Below are 9,944 nucleotides of genomic sequence, written 5' to 3' on the forward strand. Positions count from 1 at the left end.
AGACAAATATAACAAGCAATGTAGAAGCCATTAATGGACAGTCCAGTCACTGACTACTGTGCTGCTGCTGGGGCCACTGGGTGCTTAAGCAGGTTGCTGGTAGTCAGATAGAAATAAAGCAGTGGCCAAAATTTCATTGTCTTCTCTAAAACCAAGAAAATTTTAACTCTAACAGTGAAAAGCCTAGGCCAGAATTGTTGGGGTGGGCGGCACCAGACGGGCATAGGCTTCAGTATTGATTCCTGAAGCCAAACTGAGTCACTGCTGGATTTGACAGTCTGCTGCATGCTACGTACAGCAGCTAGCATCTTATAATATCTCATCCTGAATGGGCTTAGCTTGAACCTTCACTCTTATGCCCTCCCTTCAACCTGTGTGTTTCATGTTGAGTCCTTGGAGCCCCATTGCCCATATTTCAGTAATAATGAAGGAGATTATACATTAAAGGTAAACAAGCTTCTTTCCTTCTTTTCATTCTGACTACATTTGCAGTAACATTCACACCGGTTAATATCTGCGCCTCTTATATTCTGACATGAACATGTATAATATAGTTAATACCTCAAGCTCTCACTTGCTTTGAATTAATACATATTGTTGTATTCAGAGACTCCTGATAGGTGTGTGTACCACATGTTATCTACAAAACATTAGTGGCAGATTTCATGTGAGACATTCTTAACTGTAACTTCACCCTTCCTACTTAATATTCATATTTTGTGTTGTATTGAAACATACCAACAAGTGAAGACAATTAATCAGTAGTAAATAAAAATTGTTTACCCTTTTCAAAAGTTGCTCACAAAATTAAGTGATTTGCTTGTGTCCTAAATAAACTATAATTAATGACAACTGTACACTAAGAAAAGAATTGTTTCTGGACATACCGCTTTCTATTTTATTACAGGTCTTAGACTTGTGAGGACCAGTAAGAAACAAGGATTGCATGCTGACAAATCTGCAAGACACTTCATTATATTATTCTCAATTAAAACCTGTCTTCAGCAGCATTAGTGATCTTAGCACTCGTCATTCATCCTAATTAGCACTTGCCTTCCGTGGCGCATGCTGGAAGAGGATATTTCAATATCCCATTAAGTGATTCCAAGATATGTCCTTGATTGACATCTCCTTAAATCAGAGAAGTAATTACATTATATGCTTCAGTTTGCTTTAATTTTAGATTTCCTCAGGTTTTTAAAAGTTTATGTTTCACTTCTTTAAATTTGTCAATGTCAGTACTGTGTAAGAGGACGAAAAGAGCAACATCAAAACAAGAACTCATCCTGGCACACTGGCTCAATCAATGAGCAAAGCACAGAAGCCAAGTAAGAACGTAAATGAATAAATCTGAATCACACATCATGCGCTCTTTCATTACATTTAATGAATTACAGAAGCTGATTAGAGGACAGTCAGCAAAACCAGACAGTGACCATGCTTACATGAATAATCAAAATTTCATCATTAAATTTATTCTAAATAATAAAACAAACCAAAAACGCAGCTGCTCTTGGACCACAGCACAGACTTCACACAGGCACATCAGATGTGTGTGATACATTTGCACAGGATAAAACCTGAAAAGTTTCTGACTAGTTGATTTAATGCTGCATAATAAGAATAGAATAATTTGGTCCAAAGTAATGAGTTTTTTGGAATGAACACCCATTAAATCATTACTGAGAGTGCTGGGTTCTTATTGGTAAAATGCAATCAGTTTTTTCTATAACATGTAAGGGAAAACTTTGTTTTTGTTAGTCTTGTAGACTTTACAGAGAAGAAGCAGGTCTTTGTTTTGCTTCACATATAAATTACAGTTCTCACAGGGTAATTGTCACCTTATCATACAAAGATACACAGTCACACAGATTAGAACCTATGATCAGTTCTGTGTGAGTGTCAAAACACCATGAAGGTAGGGAGTGAACAAAACAAATGACAGGTACGTTAATACATTCAGTGATTTAATACACTGTCTCCATGATGTGAAAAGACAGCTGAGATCCTTAAACTGAATTTTGCTTGTCATGTTGTAGGATTTTTTTTCAAAGAATTGAAGGGTTTTTCCTTGTTTATCCCGGTCAATCAAGGCTCATGGTTGCAGGTTTGTGTGTCAATTACATTTTGTCCTGCCTTCAAAGCTGATTCGGATGCTATTTTAATTTCTTTATTTATTTTTATATAGTTGTGGTTCCATTTCTTTGACTAAAGTATAAAAAGTATTTTATACTGTGCTTCAGCAAAATGTTTTACAATGTTAGACAGAATTCCTTCATTGCAGGAGATTATTTTTGCTGAGTGAATCATTGTTTTGGCATTGACATTTTTGCCACTGACAAAGGATAGTAGAGGGGTGAAAGGAAGCAAGTTAGGAAAGAAAAAGTGGGCCATAAACAGTGTACACATATACACGAACCATCCTTGTTATAATTGGATAACTCTGTGAAATACATGAATATGTTAAATGACAAAACATAATTTTTTTTTACAACCAATGTAAGAGTTTGCAATTTTCACTCTCTACATCATCAGCAAAGGGCAATTAAGGTACAATCAAGGATTTCAGAGGATTGTGGTTACACTTAACAAAAAGACAAAAGCTAATTTCAAGTCTGTGATAAGACTGACTTTCCATTTTTCAGACATATTACACACCAGTGCATACCATTGCCTTCTGCCTTTCTGCATAGGCACAAGGGCAGACTACTTCATGGTGTTAAGTGTTGGTTCTGGCCATAACTCGAAGGTGTGCAATCTTCCAGTATGGAAGTAGAAGTGGCATGTGTGTAAAAGGCGATGCATACATTATATGGGACACACCTCTTTATTATTGAATTAAGGTGCGATATGGAGCTCACAAACAACAGCTGGAGGAAGGCCCCCCCTCCACTCCAGCATGACAACAAACATTTTTGGGATGAACTGGAACAGAGATTGCGAGCATCAGTGCTCACTATTGCTCTATGGCATGAACGGACAATCCCCCCCCAGAAACAAATACGTTTCATTTGGTTTCATACAGGACTCAAACCTCAGTCTAAGGTTTAAAGATGGCCAGCTACTGTATATAGAAAAAAGGGTGTTATGAGAATTGTGGCCTTAGTTTTCAGAGATACAAAATGCACTGAATTATCTTACAAAGGTTCAAGAACCCCAGTCAAATGATATTGACCCCAGATCATCATTGGTTTGTCCAGGTTTCCAGGGACAGCTTTAATCATCCCAGCTCATTTAAACTCTATCTTGCTTATGGCAATACTGATTCTGATGAAAGAACCACAGAGGGAGCAGTGTTTTAAATAGTCCTATTCTGTCTCTTATATGTCTTCTAATCACAGTAATAATGGTGATACTTCTGTGCATCAAAGACAGGTTATTCTATTTGATCCAATGTGACCATTCTCCAGTGTCTGTCTTATGTTTATATTATGGGTCTGGAGAAATCCTCATGAATATTTATGCGGTACTGCAACTGAATGCTCAGCATGAAATGAAATACTGTGATGCTTGAGGGTTGTTTGCCTTGAGACACAAATCTAAATCTACATATTGCCCATTGCATACAGATAGAACTGCTACAGGCTAATTTGGACACACCATGTTTCTGCTGTCAGATAAACTTCTGCAACATTTTTAGTGTTTTTCCATCGGTTTCTTTTGTTTTCCCATTTTCATTTCATTCCCAATTCTTGTGTTTAATTTCCAAATTAAGATTTGACTGTTTTAGCAAGAAAGAGTACGTGTATCTCAGTTCCTTCCAAACTGTTTTTTCACAGATGCATGTTTGTTGCCTAACTGTTACCTCATGCACTGAGCACCAAGATGGACACAGTGCAAGGGCACCATGAACACAGCATCATTTTCCAGCTACATTAAAATAACTTCATTTTCTCTTCCATGGTCCAATAACTGAAGAAAGGATCTTGATTTGTTTTCCCCCATGGCTGCAAATTTCATTTTTATAGCACAAGATATTATGTGCAAACCAATTCCAAATCCACTTTTCCATTATCACAATAAAATCGGGGCTCATTTTTATGATGGCTGAATGTTGAAATACATTAAAATGGGTCTGAGAATAGCCTTGCCCTCTTGGCCGTTGTCTTTTGAATTAAATGTCAACACAGGTGTAAAACAAAATGTAACCTCATATTCTGCTGAATATAAATGTGCCATTTACTGATATAGATGAGTCTGGAAGAGAAAGAGGCTCATCTCTGTGCTCATAAATTAACTAGGCGCTGTCCACAGTTGAGTGACACATCTTTGATTTGTAGCAAGCAGTTAATTTCAGTCCAAATCCTCCATGCTCAGTTCTCACAGCATCTTGCTTCCTCAACTGCCATGAAGAGTGAGAAAGGAATATACTGCCATGAAATGAATGACATGTCATGCAACCTTTCAAAGTAGGCCATTTGCTAATGTAAACTAAAACAAACATCATTTGACTTCAGATCTTCATTTGAATTTATGTGAGCAGTCAGCCGGTTAACTAGTCAAAAGTAATTGTTGATGGTGCCTGGTGACAAACAATTTAATGATTTCCACCACTGATATTTTTCCAGTATAATTGATTTCCACACTGTAATTATGTGAGGACAAATGCAGTGTTTTCAGAAGAGCGCCATATTAAGTTGTGTGAGACGAGGCTCAGGAGGGCAGCCAGTTTGAACAGGAGAGAAACAGAGGGTTGGCTGGATCCGAGCCATGACCCTTCCACTGTCTCTCTCCAAAACTGTCATTTCCATTAGTGTAGACTCACCAGGGCCCTGACAAACTCTCTCATCCCTTCCAACTCTATTCGATTGGACAAGCACTGGACTGTGTCGTTGAATTCTTCATAAATGGTTGTGTTTTCTGAAGCATGAATAGCTGCACAGTGCTGGTAAATGAAATCAATATACTGTATATGATGGAGAAGTTACTCATAATCCTGCACCTTTCAATGGAATGTGAATTAGGACTTAAAGAGAGTGGTTATGTACTACAACCTGGAGCTCACTCAGTATGTGTTGACTGGCGGAATTTGGATTTGCAATAATGATAGCTTGAAGATAATTTTCTAAATGGGGCATGTGAACCACAAGGCCTGCATATGTTGTCATTGACTGATTATGAAAGATCAGTTGGTTTAAGTGTGTTTGAATAACTCATTCCTGGCTATATATTTATGCTATTCTGCTTACTTCCATCCAGTTCAGACAGCAAGAGTGTGCACATGATGATGAACTCAAAGAAATATGCATATATGACGTGATTCATATAGGTTATACAGCCTTCTTCAATTAGGAAATGTAATTCTCAATGTGAAATAAAATGCATTATAAACGATGGAAAAAGTGATGTTGTGTGCAAGACAAAAGACTTGAGACAAGACAATAAACAGCAGAAGAAAATTGAAGAAAGAAGAGAAGAGAAGAGAAGAGAAAAGAAGAGGGATATAAAGGATGAAATGCTCTCTACAGACAATCCATTTACTCCCAAACACACCTTGGGTTATTGAGAACGATAACAATGTAGCAAGAGCCTTTTGTATTGCAGTGCACAGACACATGTTTCTCCTAGCCTGACATAATTGCCATTCTTCCTCTATTTTCTATCTTGGCAACATCAATCTCTGTTGCTGATCTGTCAAACCTGTCGGAGGCACAAAGCAAAGTCAGGCTTCCCATATCAGGGCTTTGTGAAGTGTTGGAGCTAAGCACAAGATGCATCTGAGGATGAGAGATCATACAACTGGCTCAGCCAAAAGACTCTGTCCTCCTCTTTACATCGTGTGTCACCAGATAGATTTAGTGTAAAACTCCGACTTCAGCACCAAAGCCCAGTATAGGTTGACAGTAACAAATTGATGCTTATTGTCTCTGTGATGTCTAATATCACATCAATAACACCTAAATGGAATGGCAAAAGCAGGGACCATGTGACAGTGAATATGGGGGCACATCGGAATTGATGGTGATCTACACACATTATATACATAAGTGTGTTAAGGGCTCAGATTTAGAAAGAGCATATTGAATTATTAAGAATCAGCTCGTGCAGTCAGCAAACGTATGAAAATCCAAAAGAATATCCTGTCCACTGTGAACGTAGACTAATCACTGTTTCAAACATTTTTTCACAACTTTGGGATGAAAAAGATTGTTTGAGGGGAGAAGCAATATTTCACTGGGTGAAATAGGTGCAGGCAATCTGCCTTTGGAGTGGAGAAGGCAGCAGTGTTTTATAATGGAAGAAATTCAATGTGACATGTCGAGAATGAATTGCTCAGTCAACCAGAAATATCCCTTGTTCTAATGGCTTGGGACATTCAGTGGTGTGTTCTCTCCTCCTCCTCCCCCTCCCCCCATATTTCTCTCTCTATCTCTCCTTCCCTCTATCTCCCTCTCTGTCTGTATAAACACAAAACACATCTGTAATGAATAAGGTTATAAATAGTCTGTGATTGCTGAAATATACCAAAATATGCAGCAACTAAATTTGAACACCAAGTTTTAATAGGTTTTATGGTAGCAGAACATAACTGATCTACTGTATGAAAGAAAACATAGCCTGGGATATCAGTACTAAGCTTGAAAGCGGATCATTATTTTTGTGTGAAATAAAGTTGTTTCTTACATCCGAAGGATATGAATGCTAAATAAATATATAATTTTGGTAGAATGATTTGAAGAAAATATCTAAATGTGATTTTCTGACAGGATTGTAAGTATTTGTAGGCTCTATATTCATCTCTAAAGACTTAACTACTGGCCTATACTGGTTTACATAATATTAAAGAAGATGTCCTTATATAAACCAAGAAAACTCAACTTCTCAGCAACAACACACCAGTTTAGCTCACATTTATTACAATATTATATACTTAACATTACTTTACATTTTCATCACATGATGCAATGATGTTCATTTAATAATAATGACATTCAAAATTATTTATTGATAACACATGTTGGACAGCTACAGAAACCACTGGTACATAATGTCTGACACAGCACTTTAAAAAACATCTATTCTGCCCTGGTAGATAATGTGTTGCTGCCTGATGTTCAGTGATGAATATATAAAAAGACATTAATGCTTATAGACCCTAATGGCAGTGTAATGTAGGTAATGTAGCTCCAGAAGCATACTGAAATGATTATGCTGGAGCTCTGTCTGTGAAGTGGGCTGAGCATAATGTGGTGAGGTGTGTGCACTGCAACAACAGAAATGTATTTTGCACAGGTCACTGCTGTGTTGTGATATGTGTACTCCTGCTGCTGATACTCAATATTTATTCCCTTCTCAGTGAAGATAGAGGATGTGCTGTCATGTATCTTTTTGCATTATTGGCTTTCGAGTGTATACACTCAGTGATTGGCACTTAAGATATTCACCCTGTCCACACAGCATGTCTTACCTTACATGGAATATGGTTTCTTGGGAAGTGTAATCATGGGTTGGAAGATTGCTTTCTATTATCCAGGAGTGAAAATGATAAATTGGTGCAGGGGGGAAAGATGTTTCAGATGTCAGTTTCATCAGGGCTATTTTCCTCACCGCTCAGTTTCATTGTGTTGAGTGTCTGATCGAAGTATTGTTGAAGATTGTGATGATTCTTCTCTCTCATGAATGGGTTTTTTGAGGGCCGACACAGCATATAATCTGTTCTCAGGATGAGTTAACCTGCAGTTAGCACTACACAATTCACCTTCTTATTCACAAAACTTAGCTGCTGTTTCCGTGCCTAAATGTAAACTGGAAACAACCCAAACTCGGAGGCTAAAAATATCATGGCATTCAGATATGTTATCTTGCTCCTGATAATAGGCTGCACAATACATTACATATTAACCAACAATCACACACTGATGTTTCAACACTTGTGTGCAGCACAAAATTACAGAGCAGCTATCACTATCAACATGACGGTGGGTCTGGTTTCAGAAAACACACTTCTGTGTTAGTTTTTGCTTAATGCAAAAGAAAACAGCACTTAGTGTGGGGAATCAGTAGTTTATTAGAACGAGTTTACATAAGTTGTAAGAATTTTTACCATTCTATATTAGGAGGTCAGTTATGCCTTATTGCGATTCAGGCTATTTGCAGTTCATTAAAGGAATCGTGATATTCAATATTTTTCTTATTGTCAACAAATCTCATAAAGCCAACAATCAACTGGTCCTGTTAACAAGTATTGTCTGTCTATATCTGAAGCCTGATAACTCCACACACTGTCCCAACACTGTTACAGTGGCTGACAAGTGTATTCAGTATGGTGAACATGGCCACTGTAGCTTGCTTTGAGTCAAAGCCAAGTACATCATAATATTAAACATCTAAATATAAGCTTGTGCACTAATCTGTGCCAGAAATATTTCCCAGTAAATACACTATCTACTCCTGTAAGCAATACCTGAATTGTCCAGATGTTTTAAATAGTTATTTTACCTGTTTTAAAATAAGAATATATATTTATGGCCCAGATTTATATCTTAAGTAGAAACCAACTGGCAGGCGAGATAACAAGGTCAGGAATGATTGAATGGTGGACTAATGCTCCTAGCACTAGTTTTGGTCTATTATACGGTATGAGTTGACACTAACAAAAATACAGAACAACACCAGCCCTATTTTTTTGAAGTTTTTCAGTTGCTCTTGTGCACGTGTTTGATGGAGCCATTTATGAGGAGAGGGTCTAGTGTATTGGAAGTAATGTGTTTTATATTTTATGCAAACATAGCAAAAGAAGTGGGTAGTTAGCATGAATAGAGATCTTTATCGAGGTATGACAATAAATGCAATGAGCACCAATTACAGAAATGCCATTATAATTAAAACCCACAAACTAAGAATTCACTGTACTCAAGACAATGTTTAATTGACAGTTGATTTCTGCACAAAGTAGTGTAAAACACCACAGGAGTGCTTGCTTTATATTAAGAAACAGCACTGAATTTTCCAAAAAAGCTGATTCTGCAAAACACTACTATACTAACATACTGAGTGTTGGCTGAAATGTTAACACCAGCAGTGTCAGTTATGCTGAACAGCAAGATACCCTATATAAATGGACTGTACAACAAAGTTCAAACAATATCTTCTATGGTGTATGCAGTACAGCATTACAGCAGTTTGTAGCAAAAATCCACAGCAATACACTGACTATGAGGTCCAAAAAGTGGGATGGACAATTTGTCATTAGATCATTAGCATTGGAAATCCTTTGCCTCTTAGAGCTAATGCTCTGCTGTCAACTCACGCGCACTCAACTCCTCCCAAGCTCTAGCTGTGCTAAACTAATACTCTTGGAGGCGTTAACATTAAGTGGGCTATAATGTCCGGTGGAGCTGTGGAAAAAGGGGTTCCCTGGGCAGCACTATCCAGCACACTGTTAAGAGTCAGCACACCATTAGTCGAACCTCCTCAGCCATAGAAAAAAAGAGGGGGGAGGGGAAAAATGAAAACAGAATATGCATGCATAAAATTCAACACATTTGTTCCCATGGCAACCATTCAGCATGTCATTCACTTGTCAAGCTGCATCAGGGCCGATGGGGTCCATTGTCTGTGTCCCAGTGAGCATAGCTCCCTGGAACAGACCCGGCCCCCTCTTCCTGCCTCTGACCGACATCCAGGTCATTCAGCACGGTGTTATTTCTCTTTAATTCACATTTGGTTCGTTTTTTCATCGCTAATCACACAACAAATGACCACCATGGTTAAAAAAAAAGAAGGGGATAATGCAGTTCAGTACTGAGGCATGGCTTTTATGATTCTTATAAATAGGAGGGGGCTATAGGATTAGGGGGAAATTTAGGGGGCCCCAACCCTCAGACGAACACCTCAAAGATTTTCCTGCTTCAGTTTATAGATTTGATGGCAGCTCTGATTCAATGTCTATGACTGGCTGTCAAGATCAGTTTAACAGTCACAATGGAAGAAAAGGCCATTTG

Source organism: Scatophagus argus, chromosome 1 (assembly GCF_020382885.2).
Source record: "Scatophagus argus isolate fScaArg1 chromosome 1, fScaArg1.pri, whole genome shotgun sequence".
Lineage (NCBI taxonomy): Eukaryota > Metazoa > Chordata > Actinopteri > Scatophagidae > Scatophagus > Scatophagus argus.